The sequence below is a fragment of the Camarhynchus parvulus genome, chromosome Z (assembly GCF_901933205.1).
Source record: "Camarhynchus parvulus chromosome Z, STF_HiC, whole genome shotgun sequence".
Classification (NCBI taxonomy): domain Eukaryota; kingdom Metazoa; phylum Chordata; class Aves; order Passeriformes; family Thraupidae; genus Camarhynchus; species Camarhynchus parvulus.
Genome location: NC_044601.1, coordinates 25,565,978 through 25,584,134, shown reverse-complemented (window position 1 = coordinate 25,584,134; position 18,157 = coordinate 25,565,978). Strand labels below are relative to the sequence as shown.

The 18,157-nt window shown below is 41.1% G+C and overlaps 1 long non-coding RNA gene across 3 annotated transcripts in view; it reads right to left on the bottom strand.

The window, feature by feature from the left end:
- LOC115915749 overlaps nucleotides 1–17,462 on the bottom strand; it is a 49,763-nt gene extending 32,301 nt beyond the window's left edge. For 2 of the 3 annotated variants that reach the window (XR_004061520.1, XR_004061519.1), the window contains exons 1-2: nucleotides 17,409–17,462; nucleotides 1,599–1,687 (exon numbers count right to left, since the gene is read on the bottom strand). This is a non-coding gene — a long non-coding RNA (uncharacterized LOC115915749). Of the gene's footprint in view, nucleotides 1–1,191; nucleotides 1,260–1,598; nucleotides 1,688–17,408 lie in introns of all 3 variants that reach the window. The other variant, XR_004061521.1, reaches the window with a different exon arrangement.
- Between the last annotated feature and the right edge of the window lie 695 nt (nucleotides 17,463–18,157).

Genomic DNA, 18,157 nt, shown 5'->3' with positions numbered 1-18,157 from the left:
TGTGCCAGAGAGGAAAATGCTCCTATAGCAGCAGAGAACTGTGAGGTTGTTATGAAGACCATGATTGCAAATTAATCCTGTGAGCACTCCTGGTATAACACACAGATCCTGCAGAACAAATAAATCTCTAGCTGACAAGCACTGGATTAAAGATCTTTACTCTGGCAGCTGTTGGTGCCCCTTTCTGCTGATGACCACAAAGGACCAAGCCAGGCAGGGAACGTGGGCATCCTGAAGGAAGGATAACCACCTGCCCCTAGTTTCACATGGAGAAGCTGGGCTGCTGCATTCATCCTTGGGAAGTGTTATATATCTCCAAGGGATTGTTAATGAGGCATTTCAGATTCTTTAAGACCCACAAAGTCAAAATATGCTGTCCAGTTATCCCACTAAAGGCATAGCCTAGCTTGACCCAAAAACTGGAATCAAATCCTTTCATGTTCTGACCCTGATATATTTCATTTCTTTGCACTAAAAAATGAACTAGAAAGAGATGCAAATTTTTATGGCACTAAGCATTTCTTTCATTTTCTTTCCCTGTCTTACTACTCAATACAAGCACGACATATGCTGTTAGATGGGCCCATTAATTGCAGTATCTCACTAGACCTTTAAAATGAAAGCTACTGCCTCTGGTGGTTTACGTGGAACAGAGATATATAACCTCCTAAAATATCTGTAGTAGCCCCAAGTTAAGAGCCAGTATTTTTTAAATCCTTTTAGTTATATTAATACTCTCTTTTTTTTTTTTCTGGAATGGAGTTTGCCAATATAATTTGCAATTATTACTTTGCATAATAAATTCATGATTTTGAGCTTCTGACTCTGAAAAGCAAATCACTCTGAATATATTATCCATGGGAAATGAATTTGTTTGTGTGTTTCACCCAGATATATACACAAAATATTCCTCCTCCTGGGGTAGAAGAGAAAGGTGGGATACATTTTTATAAAAGGAGGATTGAGACAATTTTTATAATAAAACCCTGCCTAAGCAAAACTCTTGTAGTAACAAATCTCCTGGCAGTAGGCGTGTCAGTGGACTGTGTCCAAGACCTTAGTCTGAACACCAGCCAGGGACACTGCAGAACAAGCCCAGCGTGGCTTATCACCTTTCCCCTCCAACTCCTCGCTGCACTCAGTCAGTTTAGGTCCTTGTGCCAGAGTGCTTCCCCAGCTTCTTACAAATACCTTGTTTACTCCTCTGGAATGCTTTGAAGAATGAACCCAGGTTGCCTAACCCTATCCAGTCACTTTTCCTGCAGCAAAGTAAAAAGAAAGAACAATTAACAGTAGCACCATGCTGCTATATTGTCAGTCCACACTTAATTCACTGCCTACCATAAACACTTGAGTTTTAGTGTGTGAAAGCTTGGTTTAGCCATCACTGCTGAGAGTCATGCACTCATCAGCTATGTGTGATGTAACAAACTGTTTACCTCTGTCTCATGAGTTAATTTCAGTAGCTGTGCTTTCCTTTATCCTTCCCAAGGTTCAAAACTGTGCCATCAGCTTCATGCAATTCTTTTCCTTGTTAGTTCAGTTCCCAGGCTGACAATTTTTATCTGCTATAATTTTCATTTAAGCTAACAACTTACTTGTTGGGCTGCTCATTTCCGTAAATAGCCATGAGGGTTTGCTGAGAATGTTAGCCAGGAGGCAGTTTCTTGATAGTGTTTTGCTGCTGCTGTTTCAGGAAAATAATATTATAATAATTAGAAACAGTGAGTCAGTGTGCATGCTTTCGAGGTCAAATACCATTTCTTTCATGTTAACATGAAACCGCATGATGACTTTTATGGTGTATCAATGTATTCTGAGAGTTCTATCCTGCACCGATTTGCAGGTCATGTTGTTTCATTTACTTAACTGCTGTGGTGCAGAGTGAAAATTGGTGAAGAATTTGACCTTTTTATCTCTGTAAGCGTTTCTCAAGCAGTCTTAGAAATCCTCCCTATTTCTTTTATAATCCCATCCCTTATTAAATGTTCATATTTGGAGGCATAATCTGACTTGGTAAAATTATTCATGTGTCTTTTACTCCCATTGATACTTTTGGCATGGCAAATAGGCAGATCTGAGTACAACAATAAGATACTGAGCTGCACACAATGTTCGTTTGCCTCTGTGCAGACCAATGACTGCATATGAATATAGTATTCAGTAGGGCATGAGGAAATGTTTTTATTAGGCTTTTTTTATTATTTTTCAAGGCACAAAGGACTACAGTAACTTTTTTTCTTTTTTTTCTGAAGAAATAAGACTGCCACTTCCATATGCGATATTAAAACTCTACTGCTCCCATATCTTTCACTTATGTAGTCAATGCTGAGATCTCAGCCAAGGGCACAGCCTAGGCATTTGCATGTCAAGATGAAAATAATCCATTTTGATCCTCTATAGAAAAGGAGGAATAGAGGAAGAATAAAAATAGAGGAAGAAGCTCAGAAAACATTACCCATCTCTCTCTGCCATGGGAGTCTTGAGGGAATAGCATACCAGAAAGGGGTGTGATACTGCAGTGCTGCACTGTCTGAAATGCTGGGAACCACACAAAGAGGAGTTCAAACACAACAGAAGTTATCCTGATGAAAACTGCATCTATGCTGATCAGAAGAGGGAAAAAATAAGGCAAAAAAAGGACTAGAGAAATAAAAATTTACTTCTTCCCATCTAGTGGTAGCACTTAGATGTCTAATAGAGATGTTTTGACGATAGTTGCTCAGTGGAGAGAGAAGACCAAGATATTTCATAACAATATGTGCATCAAATTAAAATTAAGATGGATTAGGCAGATACTAACAATATTAAATTTTATGTAGATTTGCAACTAGGTATGCAGTATTGTGCTTGGCCACCAGATCTGTGTTTTTAGAATATATTATGAATCTGGCACTGAACTGGCTGGGCACTGTGATGTTCAAATCAAGCAGTCTGTGCCTATCTGCCATAATACCTCCTTTTGTTCAGGAGACAGATGTGTTCATCAATTCAAAAAGCCTATATACAGTGGAAAGGACCACAGCCCTCACTGCAGTTCTGCAGAGGCACAGGCAGTCAGCTTGCATTGTGCATGTGTGACAGGCTGGGCTTCTCCCAGGAGCTGCTTTGGGTGGGGGGTTGTGGAGCACCACACATGCCTTTTCTCCACCCCTGCTCACCCGTAGATATCATTTTCCTCTATGGAATAGGAGGAATAACTTCATCTAAATACAGTAGATGTTTTATGGCAGCCTTTGGCTGAGCCAGCATGGAAGAGCAATACCATTTTGAACCCACACTCCCCCTCTGAGCCAGTTTACCCAGGGCTCCCCTCAAGACTCAACAGCCACTCTAGATTCTGCAGCCATTAACTAAAGTTAGCTTAAAACTCCTTTTAAGTGATAGGTACAGGTTGTGAAGTCCAAACACATACAAAGACCAACTTACAGGAACACAGAGAGTAAAACAGCAAAAAGAAAAACACTAATCAAATAAGTAAACCCTCATTTTGTACTGTCCTACCTCTCTTTAGACCATCAGTCTTTAGAGATGATGCCATGTTAAGCTTGCACATTTGCAAACATCAACAATCACAATTTTAAACTTATTCTTTTGAGTATTTATAAATTCCTGCATAAAATGTTCCCACACAGCTCATTCTCACACAAACATTCAACTTGCAATACAGTATGCTCCTTCCACTTTCTCAGATCCTGAGGAAATTAAAAGCCCCATTGGACTGAAAAGCAAGAAAAATTAAGAAAAGCCCTGGAATTTTGAAAAGCAAGTAATATGAAATAAAACTGTGGAAAATAGTGGGCAAGAAATCCATAGACTTAGGAAGAAATCTGTAACAAACTAAGTTTTATTTGGGTAGGAACACTGATGAGCAGATATTGGGATTTATGCTTTTCATTATTCTTTGTTTGTAATCTTCATTTAAAATATGTCCTTAATCCTTCAGATCCAGCATACCTAGTCTGTAAGATGGAAATGTGAAAGCCAGGGAAATAGTATACTCTCTGTCTCTCTTTTTGCCCCTGTTAATCCTCCTCAGGATTTCCTCCTATCAGACTTTTATATTTTCTCTTACTCTTCTCCAAAACAGAACTGTTCCCATGCTCTTCTTCCTCATCCAGGGCCCTTGTTAAGACTGAGATCTTCTCTGCAGCAAATTCCTTTTTAACTCTCTTGTATACTGGGTGGGAGGCAAAGACTCAAAATCTGCAAAAATAATATGTGCTAAAATTTGCGGAAGGAATAAAATTAATGCATATGCCATGGCACTACCCTGTACTACTTCCCATCTGGGAGGAAAGAAATAGGCATTTCAGTTTAATAATATGCATGGTTTTCCCATTAGATTCCAGAGTCTCTTAATGTAGATACACATCATTTTTTGGATATCAACAAACCACTTGAAGTATTATTTATACTCAAGGCTAGAATGATTGCCATGAGAATAATTGTGTAAAAGCTTGAATAGGAAAACAAAATTAACATTGCTGAATGGTATTCAGGCCTCAGTGATTTGGCAAACTTAGAAAAGTTCACATGTCAGTTAAATGACAGATATGAGCCATTGCAAAAAATATAGTGGTATTTCTTGAAAATATCTGATAGAGTAAAGGTTAATGTTATTAACATTCTGCTTGGTATGTAGTTGGTGTGAATGCAATATGTTCTTTTTGATTTCTGTTTTCAAATATCCATGATGACTCGATTTTTTTATTAGTAATGTTTAAGGAAGCATTGAGTTTGTTTCTTTGTTTGTTTGTGTGTTTATTTGTGAAAATAATTAAAGCTGTTAAGATTGAAAGAAAGAGGTACACATTAAATCCCAACCTGCATAACTAAGCCTACAATACTAACATCTCCATCATTAGTATACCATTACAGTATTTTATTATTCTTAGTTAAATTCAGATTCATTTTATGCTTTTCTCTTTGGGGTTCAAGAGCTGATTTTTTGCAGTCAGTCTTTCCCCAGATTCCTTGGGGCATATGATGTTTTAGACTCCTCTTTATACCCTGAATCAGTACAAAACTTCTGAAACCAGCAAGCATGCCAAAGAAGGAGGCAGCATATACTGAGAGTAAGGAATCCATGTGCAAGCAAGATACATGTGATAGCCAGCCTGATGCTGGTCATGTGAGTTAGCCTGTCCTTAACAGGCTGCCTGTGTCAATCTTTTAAACAAAGACACATTGCCTCCATCATCCCTTACTGATAGCTTAAGTTCTGCACCCTGCTTTTCATTCACTTTCCTGTCACTCTTCTCCCCAGTCTGTTTCGTGAGTGTTGGTTTCCTCTCACATCCCCAGAAGGAACTGCAAAGGATGCTGTAATTTTTATACATACAGATGATTCCTAGCCTCCAGCATGTGAGTGTCTCTGGTTACTCATTTACTCTGTGGTTAATGTTGAAGGACCACAAGTAGAAAAATCTTGCCTGTTTTCCAGGTAGGTTGGAGCTATGTTCTTGCTACAAGGGGTGAGGTGTGAACATCCCATGTAAAGCCCTCTGAATGGTGAGAATCTGGGAGTGGGCCACCAAGAACAACATGGCAACCAGAAAAGCAGCATTTATCTCCCAACTAGTATTTCAGAGCAATAAGTAAAACAGCCTAGCAAAATTTCATTCTGTGCTGACAAATAGTAGTTACAAACTAAGATCAGAACAGTGGCCCACACTTGAGATATTAAACAAAAGGCAACAAAGTCATTGCCACTCCATGCACCCCTTCAGACAGTGATCCCAACAGTGTGACCCAGGCATGCTTGAGGTTGATCTGCTGTGCTTCTGCACATTAGTGGATGCAGAGCTGCCAGGTGTAGCAACTTTTGAGCAGGCTTTTCTGTGTCCATTCTTGTTGTATACCTTTGCCTGACAAGGAGCAACATGTATCCTGTTGGTGGCTAGCAGGCATATTTTACCTTTCATGTTTACCCACATGGCATCAGGTGCCATTGCAAACCATTTCTGTCAAAGACAGCACATGTGGCCTAAAAGTAAGTCAATTTTCTATTCAAACCATTCATTCAGATTTTGACCCCCCACCTCCTCCATCCTGACCGTTCTCTTAATCCACTTGATTTCAAAACTATGAAGGCTTTGATTTCAGTCATTTCTCACCCTTTAAATCTCATTTCTTATCCCCTAACTCAATTAACACAGCTTAGTTAAAATTGTTACAAACATCTTTTTTGGTATTATCCTCTTAATCATAATTTTAAAATGAATGGAATATTTAATAATCTGTACTCATGATGTAATCAGAAATTTTTTTAATCCTATGAAAGCTATTTAATAATATTCTAAACTACTCAGCATTTAATTAAGGTTATTAGAAGGCCAGAAATTAGATAGAAAGAAAGATGAATAAAGAAGAAATCTGAAGTCTGTAACCATTGTTTCTAAAATGAACGACCACATTAAGGCCTTCCAAAACTAAAGTGGTAATACATCTTTTCTCCCAAAAGGTCTTGCTTAAGAGATATGCTTTTGTGTTTCAGAAGGGAAACAGAGGGGATTGAAGTCTTTAAAATTGTTTTATAAATAATGTCAACCCACTGAATATCAGTCTATCCCTTTACTGGAACTAAAATCGGCGCACAAACACTAGGCTAACCTCCCTAAACAATAGAAAAATCCTCTCCTCCCTGCAAAGCTGTGACCTGTGGTGGTGTTGTTGCACAGAACCCCATGTGGGAAGATGTTGTTTCAGCACATGTACCAGAGGATGTGATGTAGCCTGCCCCTTGGACCCAGCACTTTATCATGTACCCCAGCCCATATCACTGCACTTGGGAGCTGCCTCTGCTGACTGGGACGTAAGCATCCAGACACCACCACACTCCAGAAAGCCAAACCAGCACTATGGGCTACGTCTGCTATGCAGATACATGGCACAAATGCTCTTCATAGTGATTTTCTTGGACATTCACTCACACAGATTTTGAGCAGCCTTTATTTTTTTTTAATTTTGTTTTCCCTGTAGTCATTTGAAGGCAAAATGCACCTCTCACTAAACCTATTCCAGAGGGATTTGTGATCTGATTGTGCATTTGTTCTACAAATGAGTCCTACCCTAACCTGCCAGTCATTCTCTTTGCATAATTTCCACAAAAGCCTGAGGGACTTTTTCATGAAAGAGGACTTGAGGGTCAAGCACACTTTAGAAGAGATTCTTCTTTTTTTTTTCCTTTTTTGTGTTTCAAAGTAAACTTAAACAGCTTTAAAACTGTTCAGTATTCCCAAGCTGAGATCAGAGCCAGGCACAAAAGGGCAAATTGTGGCCCAGGTTTTCAGTGTCTGAGGCTTGTTTTCAACAAGTAAAGGGACCACTCACTGTTCTTAGACCCAACACCAAATTTCCACTGATATCAGTATGCCTGGACTGAGAGTGTGAGATTCCTGAAAGAATTTCAGCAAAGTCAAACATTCAAAAGCTGTGTCATCACACCAGATTGCACTCTGAGAATAGCAGGAAGGAATTAAATTGCACACTGTAAAAATGTTAGCAACCACATTTCATTTTTGAAAAGCCAATTTATTTGTCCTGAAATAGGAGTTGATTATATCTCTTATTACTGTTACAAGAGCTTGATATATCACAAAGTGGAAGAGTTACAACATGTACCAACTCTCAACCAGGAAAAATGAACCTGATTCATAATTCACTTTGAGAATGTCTAGTTAGTCAATCAAGTGATTTGTAATCACAAAGGCTGCCAGGAATTGAATGAATAATGGACTGTACTAAAATCCTCAGATTTTCTAGTATTCTTATCTCATTATGTGACTTCTATTGCCATTTCTGATACTTATCTCTCTTTCAGCAGAATAAATTAAACTATTCATATATACTGAAAAGAATTTATTTGACTATTTAATAAACAAATTGAGTGACCACTCGATGTAACAACTGAATGTGAGGTTTTTCTCCACAGAAGCTAAATCTTTAGGAAGTGAAGCTTGAACAGAAAAAAAGCTTTTTCCTTCCCCACCTCCCCCGCAATTTTTCCTCTTGAAAGGATTTTTGGAGTAATCAATCCTTACCATATATCATATTGTTATAGTACAATTTCTCAAGTTGTTTTATAACCATAGAAATTACATAATTCATATAGCATGGCGTTTGTTAAAGAGCAACTGCTTTACTCTCTTTCTGTAGCTGAGGAGCATCTTTACATTGCATGATCATTTAATAAGGAATTACATCCAAATCTGTGTTTTTACCATAGTCTGGCAGAATCAGATAGTTGTAGACAGAGATGAAAACAAAACACAACCACCTTAAATATGAAACTGTGCTGAAGATGCCGTTTAATATGTGTTAATCATATTCAGAAGTGCAGATTTTTAATATTTAGTTTCTCTTCCAGGTTTTTGCTGCAAAACAAAACTTCTGAGCCATGTAACTAGCATTACTTCAGAAGTCCCTTAATTGCAGTTTCTCTTACATTGAAATTTTAACTTATTGTTTGCTATACTATTCATTGTTATCTCATGCATTTCTAAACATATATTTTCAACATCCTGACAACTGAATCAGTCATTTTTTGAGAGATTGGTGCACCTATGCTCTAAGATTCTCTATTCCTGGCCTCTTCCCCTACCTACAAAGCAAGTCCGTTGACAGACAATTGCCTCTTGTCAATTTGTACTGATATAATTTTCTTTTTCATGGTGAGGGTCTGTGTGACAAAGAATGAATTGTGAAGTGATAAAATTGAATTTATTATATATTTTGATGTTATTTTAGCCAGAAGGATTTTAAGGAATTTACTTTATTGATCATCCAGATGAGAGGCTTACACCTCCCTATAAACCCAAAGGTCATTTCTTATTTAAAAAAAAAAAAAAACACAGAACTTCACCTAGCAGTGAAATACAACCTATCCAACCCCAAAAAGTGGTAATGGGAAAAAACAGTCATTTCTGGAAGTTTTGGATCAAGCTTAGAAATAAACTTGAATTTAGAAAAGCAGGATGTAATTAGCCAAACTGAGTTATAGTCAGGGTGGTTTTCCTACTGTTGTAGGCATTCCCATGCTATTTTATAATGATTGCAAGGGATCACTGCATGCATTTTAAACCTTCTCTAAAGCTGTTGTCATTTCTAAGGGACAGCATCAAAACAAATGTAAATGACAACTGAAGTGTAACCATGAGCAAAACTCATGTTTTGGCACATTTTTTTATTTCCGGTGAAAACATAATATTCTAGTCTGTGGAAATGCTCACAGACTAGACAGGGTGACATTGTGACGATGGATGAAGAAAAAATTTTATAAAATCAAAATGGCAGCTTTGAAAAGATAATTTTGACTCAGTTTAAAAAGCTGAGAAAAATACAAAAAGCACTGTAAAATCTTGGGTAATTTTGTCTTTACTATTCAAATGTTAGGGGAGAACCTGAAAACATTACTCAGAAGATAAAAAACAAAACAGTTTTGATAGAGAAATATCATAGTTAATTTTAATGTCTTTTCTGACTGCTGAAATAATTTTTTAAAAAAATTATTTAAAATCCACAGATAATGGAGTGCACAAGGTCAAGATGTGTTGTTAGTGCAGGGTGCAGTGTGGACTAAACCTATGCATTTTTCCAGCTAGTGTCACTGTCAGTGTTTCTAGCTGAAGGAGTCCTATAGCAGTTAGTCAAGAATGTTCATGTTGAGCTCTTCAAGAAGAATGTCTTACAGGGATCATTTTCACTAGAAAATGTAATGGTTGTCATGTTAAAAATCAGTGGATTTTGGAATGAGACAACTGTACTTCCCTTCTAGAGCCATGATCTCTACCAACACACAATTACGATTTACTAGTGATGGTCTTCTTGATATATTGGACTACAGTAAAGCCGAAAAGCTGATTAGAACCAAAACTGCAATTTTTAAACTTCCTTTAATATGGTGTAAACTGAAAGGAGTTCTGGTGCAGCTAATTTTAATAGCTACATAAAGTACTGGAACTATCTAGCATCCCACCATTTTCAATATGTTGCCTGTGATCTTAGTAATGAGATGCTAGAGTGGCAAGCCACATACTTTTTACTCACTTGGAAAAAATTAATTATCAATACAGCAGTGGCTGTAAAATATGAAGCAAGAAAGTCCTACTCATTCATTTGGAGTTTTAATTCACACTTTCTGTGGAAAAGCAGAAACATATTACTCATTGAATGCTGAGTTCTAACCAAACAGATTGAATTATGGTATTCTTTCCATGGTTCTGCAAACAGCAAAACTTTGATCTGCAATATAGCAACACCTAATGCAGGGAGGTGAGTTTTACTGCTGCTATTTTAAAGCTTCATAACAACAGAGGTAAATGTGTAGGCAAGAGATCTACTCCCAGATACTGTTCAGAAGTGCATGAGTGTTAACCACTTGTACAAATTTCTAGATAAATTTAAAACAAACAAATTTCATGGAGGAAAAAATCAATCTACTTGCTGGGAGAACATGTTTCCAGAGAAATAATGGTATCCAGTTTTTGGGTACCTTGCTATAACATGGTATTTTTTTCTAACTCTTCACCTGTCTATTTGAACTAAATGACTTAGAGGTGAGCTGCAAGCAGCAGGACTGATGCCCTTTAGCACCTAACTTCCAGCTTTCATGTATCCAGCAGTTCCCTGCCTACCTACGCATACAGCCACGAATGCACAACCTCCAATAATACAGGGAGGGGAAAATTGCTCCCTGCTGCTACAGGGAAAAAAAATTTAAAGTAAAAAAGTTACTCCCTGCTACAAGGGAAAAAACTATCAGAGCTTTGGCTAAATTTTTCTCTTTTCAGTCAGGATCTTTTCTTTTATATGAAGTTGGGCCAGGGTCTAGTAGTTGCCTTCTACAAAATATATGGACCTGTCTTAGCAAGGCACAAGTCCCCATTGTGTCCATCAGAAGGGACTTCTTTGTTTCTCTTCCTTGCAGGTTTATTTTTCTTTATATCTGATGATTCAGGCTGACCAAAGCAAATATTTGCATCTTGGAGAACTGCAGGGTTTCAGCACTGCTAAGAGCAAGTCCCACACTCTTACAACTTGTGAGCCGTAGCACTTAATGTAGTCAAAAACTACCTTGACTGGAAGATTCAATTCTAAAACAGCTGGTCTCCTCTTTGTCATGAGCCCCTTATAAATATGAATTTTAAATGACAGATGAGACTTCAGGATTGCTCTAACAAAGTGTTTTGATGGGCTCTTAAAATGTCTGTTTTCAGAAATGCACTGAAATTGCAGTTGCTTCTGCAGAATTCAATGTTATAAGAGCTAGACTAACACAAAAATTGGATATGACCAAAGTCAAATCCAGTGTTTGTATTTAACCCAGCAAACCCTAGGAAACAATCAGCTTGTACTTTCTTAGCATAAAGAATTCATGCATTAATGAAAAGAAAGTTTGACAAACATGTTATTCATCACTACTTCTTTTTGTTAGCTTATGGGGTGAGGGAGAAAAGTCTTCAGGACCAGTCTCTTCCAAATTAGCTAAATGGGAATAGATATGCTGAAGTACAGCCAGTCAGAACCGCACAAGGCCACAAAACCACCATGTGGGCAGAGTCCAAGCAAAACTCTACTTATGTGCAAATCCAGCATTGGCATAGGTCTGTTTTGTCCAAAGATGAGCCAGTCCCAGGGTCACAGCTGAAAACTGTGTGTGGTCTGTATGCACCAGAACTGCAGGGTGAAGCATGCAGATTCCAGCACATCTGCCCTGGATGCCAGAAATGGGAACTGAGTTTTTTAAAAATGCATCTTAGCAGATGAAGTGGATGCATCTTAGGGTGGCTTTTTCCCACTCTAGTCTGTTTTTCTCCCTGGTGGGGAGTGCTTCTTCACACAAACTTCTCCCGATCGATAAAGTGACAGCCCTAATGTATAGTTAGTGTGCGTGAGGGTCATACAGCTGTCCCTTCAGTAGGCATTAATCCTACTTTCAGAACTATGCAAGAGGTTTATGTTTGCTAATCTAACAGACTCTGTTTCTTTCCAGATCTGAAGGGATGAAAGGATGTGAGCTTGACTTAAGCGTTTTAAATTTGGTCTGTGATGGATTCTGCCTGTTTTATTACAAACTGGAGGGATAGGGGTGGAAATCTGTCTCTGCTCCTAACTCAGACTTTCCAAGCCAAGAATATTGTTATCATTATTAATCAAGAGCAAAACTTTCCTTATTGCCTAGCAAAGGAGCAGAAGGATTCCCCTGTGTAAGCTGAAAAGGATTGGCAAGGAGAAAGTGGCAGAGGGAATGAGAGCGTTTGCTTCCTAGCAAGACAAATTCTGCCCTGAGAGCCAAGCCTCCCTGGGGCTTGGCTATCCAAGCAGGAAGAATGTGAACGGTTGCATTTTGTGTCTTTATTTTCAAAGTTACTTGACAGTGAAAAACTATCAGGAGTGGGAATGCCAGGCAGAGAGGCTTCTGTGTTAAGCCAGAAAAGTGGGGGTCCCTGTTACACCACAGAAGCGTTTGAAGGAAAGTTTGCAGCATTCCCCAGGATAACAGCATTTCCCAGTCTGCCATGACAGGAGGCAGCCAGCCTTTTCCTTCTGCAGGATAACCCACACTGCAGGGTTTCCCCTGACAAAATAGGGATTTCAAGGGATTCCCAGAAGTGAAAACAAGAATGAACACCTTATGACTACTTTTAAAGTTCCTTTGAAAACTGCCAGGTGGAGAAGGGAAAGTTAGACTTGACAGACCACAGAGGGATCTCATGCAAGGAAACGCAAGAGCATTACTCAGGCAGAGCAAGGCATATTTTCTTGTGGGATAACAAGGAAACCGTGCTGTGACCCTAGTACTGGTATTTGGATTTCACCTGAAATTACAGAAAATCAAAAAAGAAAGTAGTAGGCTAACATCCTCTGAGAGAGGAGAGGAAAAAAATAGTAGGGCTGTAACTTCAAAATTTCCTAGATTTGCAATGCAGTGGATCTGTACTATCCAGTACAGATAAATTTACTGTCTCTTTGAAAATAGTTATTGAGCTACACACATCACAAGTCAGAGACAGAGGTAAAATAAGCATTTCTCTGCTCTCCATGATATCTAAAAGTACTGGTTTTGCAGAGCTTTCCACAAGCCCAAGGTGTAAAGACAGTAGTCTATGATAACATTACACACTAGAAGCGCCTGAAGTTTAACTTTTGGAGACTAGATCAATACAGTATTTAGTGCTGCATTGTGGAAACAAACAGAAGAGCATAGCTGACTTGTCTCTGCTGCAGATAAAGCAGGTCTGAAAAGAGCAGTGCTGTGGTCAGAGTAGCAGCAGCAGATCTCGTTCTCTTCCCCTCATGGTTCTGCAATCTGCACCAAAAGGAGTGCCCAGCTCCCTTTTTTCACCACAGCTCAACACTTCAAGGTCTGATTTTTTTTATCAGATTATCTAGAAAACATGCAGATTAATTGATCTGGGAGATTCCAGTCGCATCCACGCCCACACACATCAGACCAGCAACTCTGGGACCTGACATAAACTACGTCTTATTTCAATATCCCAGACAGGTAGATGCATAGAAAATTGGTTAGATGCAGGTGGTCTGGTGATTTTAAGAAAGAATGAACCTTGAAGTTTATGCAATCCTCCTGTAATTCCTACCCCTCCTGTTTAGCATGAACAGAACATTTCTCTGTGACCATCAAATGCCCACTGCTCACATCCAACTGCTTGTTCAAATTGCTCTTGAGACTAAACAATTCCCACCAAGACATGGTAACCTTTTTATTTAAAGGGAAGAGGTGAAAGGAGAGAAGATGGACTCATTTAAGGAATTAGTGGATCTACACCATAAGGAAAAAACTTCTTTACAGCTTCCCTGGGTCTTCAGGATTTTGTTTCTATTTTTACAAGAATGGGCTGATTTGTCTTAGGCTGTTACTGTCTATTACTGCTGAAGTCCTGGAGAAAGGTGGGAAGCGGAGAATTCTGGCAATCTGCCTAAAGAGAAATCAATGAAACAAATTAATCCTTCACAGGCTGCAATGACACAGTAATCCATCACTCAGAGATGCTTTTATACACAAAATCAGAGAGCAGAGGAAAGAGCCCTGGGGGACATCACAGACAACAACTTACAACAATACTGGGAAAATACTAAGGAATCAGTTTATTTAAAGAGGATAGATTTCAGCTGATTGCCTGTTTACTTTTATAGATATTTTTCTCCATGCTGCTGCAAAGCTCTGGGCAGACAGCCCTACCTGCTGAGCACTAGCTACCCTGATCCCCTCCGTAGACTTCCAGGAGCGGGTGTGGAAATGAATCTTTTTACCCATGATGGGCAAGTGGCTGAGAAACTGACTTTTGGAGGGGAGGGTCTCTGATGGTCCTCCGGGCTTTGCAGGATCGGGGCCCTCAGGCAGCAAGGGCACTGATCCTTACCCACTTTTTCAGCTCCACGGGATGTATGTGAAGTAGGGTGGGAGGGGAGGCTGAGGGCAAGGAGTAGCCCACTGTCCACATTGTCAGTTGTCACCGGCTGTGAGGGCAGAGAGGCTGGGCAGAATTAGACCCGCTCTGCCCCTCTATCCTCGCACCCCTTTGCGAGTCCCCTTTTCGGGAAATGGACGTGCAGCAAAAGATACGGATTTGTCAATACCATCGACAGGTGCTTAAAAATCACTTAGTGGTATCCAAAAGTACACCTTCCCCCCACCACTTCGAGGGAGGGGGGGTTGCTGGGAGCGACACCTGCTGCCGGCCACGGGCGCCGCCTCAACAAAACAAAAACAAAAACAAAACCACACGTGGCGCGGCTGCAGTGCCTGCGCTGTCTGGCTCCCGCACCCTCGCTGACTGTTTTTCTCTCCCCGTGTGGATGTGACTCCTGTTTCGAAAGTGGGACAGAGCCGGGAGCATCACCCATCCTTCAGGGCGACCCCCCGAAGGCGGTGGGAGACGGGCAGAAGTTCGGCAACACGCTGGAAAATCAGCGGAAAACTCGTGAAATGGCTAAACTGCCGAAATTCGGCCGCCGGGGCGCTCTCAGGAGGAGCGCTTCTTTATTTTAATTTTTCACTCCTCCCATGATAAGGGCAAAAAGGTGATTTTGATATCCTGCTTCCATATCGGCTTCGCTACCCTGCACACTTAGGAGTCATATTTTATTCCGAAATTCCCCTACTTTGAAAAGGCTGATAACGTAAGGATCCAGTGATGCTGCTGATGTCGGGAGAAATATGCAAATTGGGGAACCTAAATGCTTTGAACAGACATGCGTCTAAACATGGAGATCGCCGTTGATGGAGTCAGTCTGTTCCTAGGAAAGTGAAGAAGCACAGAATTAAATTACCAAGAAAGGGAAACAAAAGTTTCTACAGTGTAACTACATTACTCCACCTATACTATTACCTTTCAGATGACGTCTTAAAAGAAGGCAGACTCAGTACAACCTTCATATTCAAAAATTGGCTGCGTTTAGGCCAGTGAATCTGGACTGATTTAAAAAGGCTTTTTCATCCTCCGAATCAAATGAAGTCATCGTTAATTAGATGTTTTCTTTTAAAAATGTCGCTATTCCCTTGATTAGATACTCACAAACTTAGTGAACTTCTTAGTATAGGGACCATCACTTTTGTGGGGGTTTTTCGGGTTTGTTTGTTTGTTTGTTTTTTGTTTGTTTGTTTGGCGGAGGGGGGTGGGGCGGTGGTTCAGGCTGAAGAAGATTCCCCTCTTGCACTCCTATTTTCTGGGTGTATGTCATTCATTTTGCTCATTGGAATGCCTCCTATGGGGATTTCTAGGGGTTATCAGTATTCCTGAAGGGTCTATGTGAAGAGGGAGCGTCGCGAATTTAGTCCCTAGAGAAGAAGCCTGTCAGTGATCTCCGCTGAGATGGCAAGCATTCCCAGCCAGCCCAGGCGGATTTCGCCTTCAAAGGGTCACTGGGGCCCTCTTGCCCTTCTGGAGACACCGCCAAAGGGACACTTAAGTTCGGAGGAGAGGGGAAGAAAAAAAAGTAAAGGCATTTCTACCTGGTAGCTCGGGAAGTTGGCAAACAAAAGAAAACCCGCAGCTCCAGCAACTCGGGCTCTCCAGCTCGTAGTGAGAGGCATACAGGGGGCGTTTCTCGGATTAAGCGTTTATTATAGGTGTGCTTCCTGCCTGCTCGGCAGACCTGAAGGGAGGAGACTTCTCCATCTGCCCCCGCTGGCGCTGGAGTCTCGGAGTTTCGCAGCCCGCAGCAAAGCTCAAGTGTGAGGAAAAGGACACAGCGGCATTCCCCAGTTTGCGATGGGACAGGAGGTTATCAGCCCGCGGGACGGGCGGTGCGTGGTGCCTGAGAGGCTCTGCAGCTTATAGACGGAGAAGCGCGGAAACACCCTGGGTGAGCCAGCCCTTTCTTGGGTTGGCAGGAGAAACCAGGGGCGTCCTGCTTAATTATGTATAGCCTAATAGCAGGTGGAGTTTTCCACGTGTTTTGCTTCTAAACCTGCGACCTCTTCAGATTCCCCCCGGCAACGCTTTGTGCCATTTAAACCCGTCTTCATCCTGCTTAGACAGATTCAACCGTGTGCTTCATATGTCTCTCTCCCTGTATTGGCTCCAAATAAACGGATCATGAATGTAAAACTATCCCCCCAAGACATATGACTAAGAATTGTCAAGGAGACTTTGGTCCACTATCTGTGTCTATTATGCCAGTCACTCATCATGATCCCTTGTGGTGTGTCATACGTCATGATGACACTGATTCATGACACAGTTTAATGCTATTCAGGGATGCTCCGGCATAGCACAGCATCCTGCCTCCACCCCTCACTTTTGCAGCTCGTTATAAATGCATCCTTTACATCGTCTCCAAAGGATCATTGCACCCCCTAAATTAAAAGCAACCGTCCCAGATACTTTCTGGTCAAATGTGCCCAGCTCGGGGTTTCTAGGTATTTTCCTGTTTAGGAGTTGTTTTGCCTGTCGTCTCTGCCTAGTTTTTGCCTCGGAACCTTCGGCGCGGTGACTGTCTTCACCGTTCCTCCACTCCCAGCCTGGGGCTAAAGGGCAATCCCAGCTTATCTCGGGGGTCTTTGCCTCCTGCCCTGCGTTCGGCGCTCAGCACTCCTGACATTAAACCGAAAAAGATGCCTGTCCACACATGAGCTGTCTATTCCCCTTGTGGGAGAAAGTAAGAATCTCCATGCTGAGCACTGGTGGGAGAGGCCAGCGGGCGGCCGAAGGGCGGCGAGGAGCGCGGGTGGGTGAGGACGCAAATTCGCCTCTCTCCACCTCCGTGCACACTCAGCACGGGGGCAACCCCGGGCTCTGAGGGTGTGCATATGGAGGTCGGTGCAACCTCTGGGCTCTGCCCGCGGGGCTGCAGAAGGGATGCAAACAATAGCGGCTGCAACACCTGCGACCCACAATGATACTGGAATATATACAGTAATATGGAGTAGTTGCTCTTACCGCTTCCAGAGGGAGCTCAAAGCTGGAAAGTCAAGGTTAGAGTCCTCCAGACTGTAAACATTTTCCACAGAGCACGTCCACAGTGCAGGCAGATGGACAGGGAGACGAGAGAGAGAAAAAGAGAGAGAATTCTTCGTTTGTCTCAGAAGGGACTTTAAGATTCATTTAACATCATGTGATTAGGGATAAAGATTCTGTGAATGTGTAATCATCATAAAATAATGTTTAGCTACAGCGCGGGGCTGAAAAACTTTTACCTGTGCACGGTGGGAAGAAACACAAGGGTGATGCATGGTCAGCAAGGATGCAAGGTGCAATAATTAATTCACTGCAGACCACAGGACTCTTTAGCAAGTATGTAAAGTCTGTCTGGAAATAGCGATTTACTTGTGCATATCCATGCAAGGATGTCACGCGTGTTGCAATGGAAGTTTTTTGGCTGCATGTGAGCACATGTGACACCTGTCTACAGGATTTCGGGGCTTGGGCTTGTGTGATACGCCCCTGTGTGATATGCCCAGCCTGTAGCATGGGATGTTCACCTTGCTCTGCATGTTTCCCCTCCATGTGATTCCACACGTGTTAATGTCACGTATTATTAAACGCAGACAATCCCACTCTGCAGTTCGCAGTTCATCAGCGGCTGACACTGGAAATTTAATGCTGACCTGGAAATCCCACACACAGCTTGTGAAGTGCTACAAGCATGCAAGAATAGCTGGGATTTGGGTCTGGACAGAGAGATTATT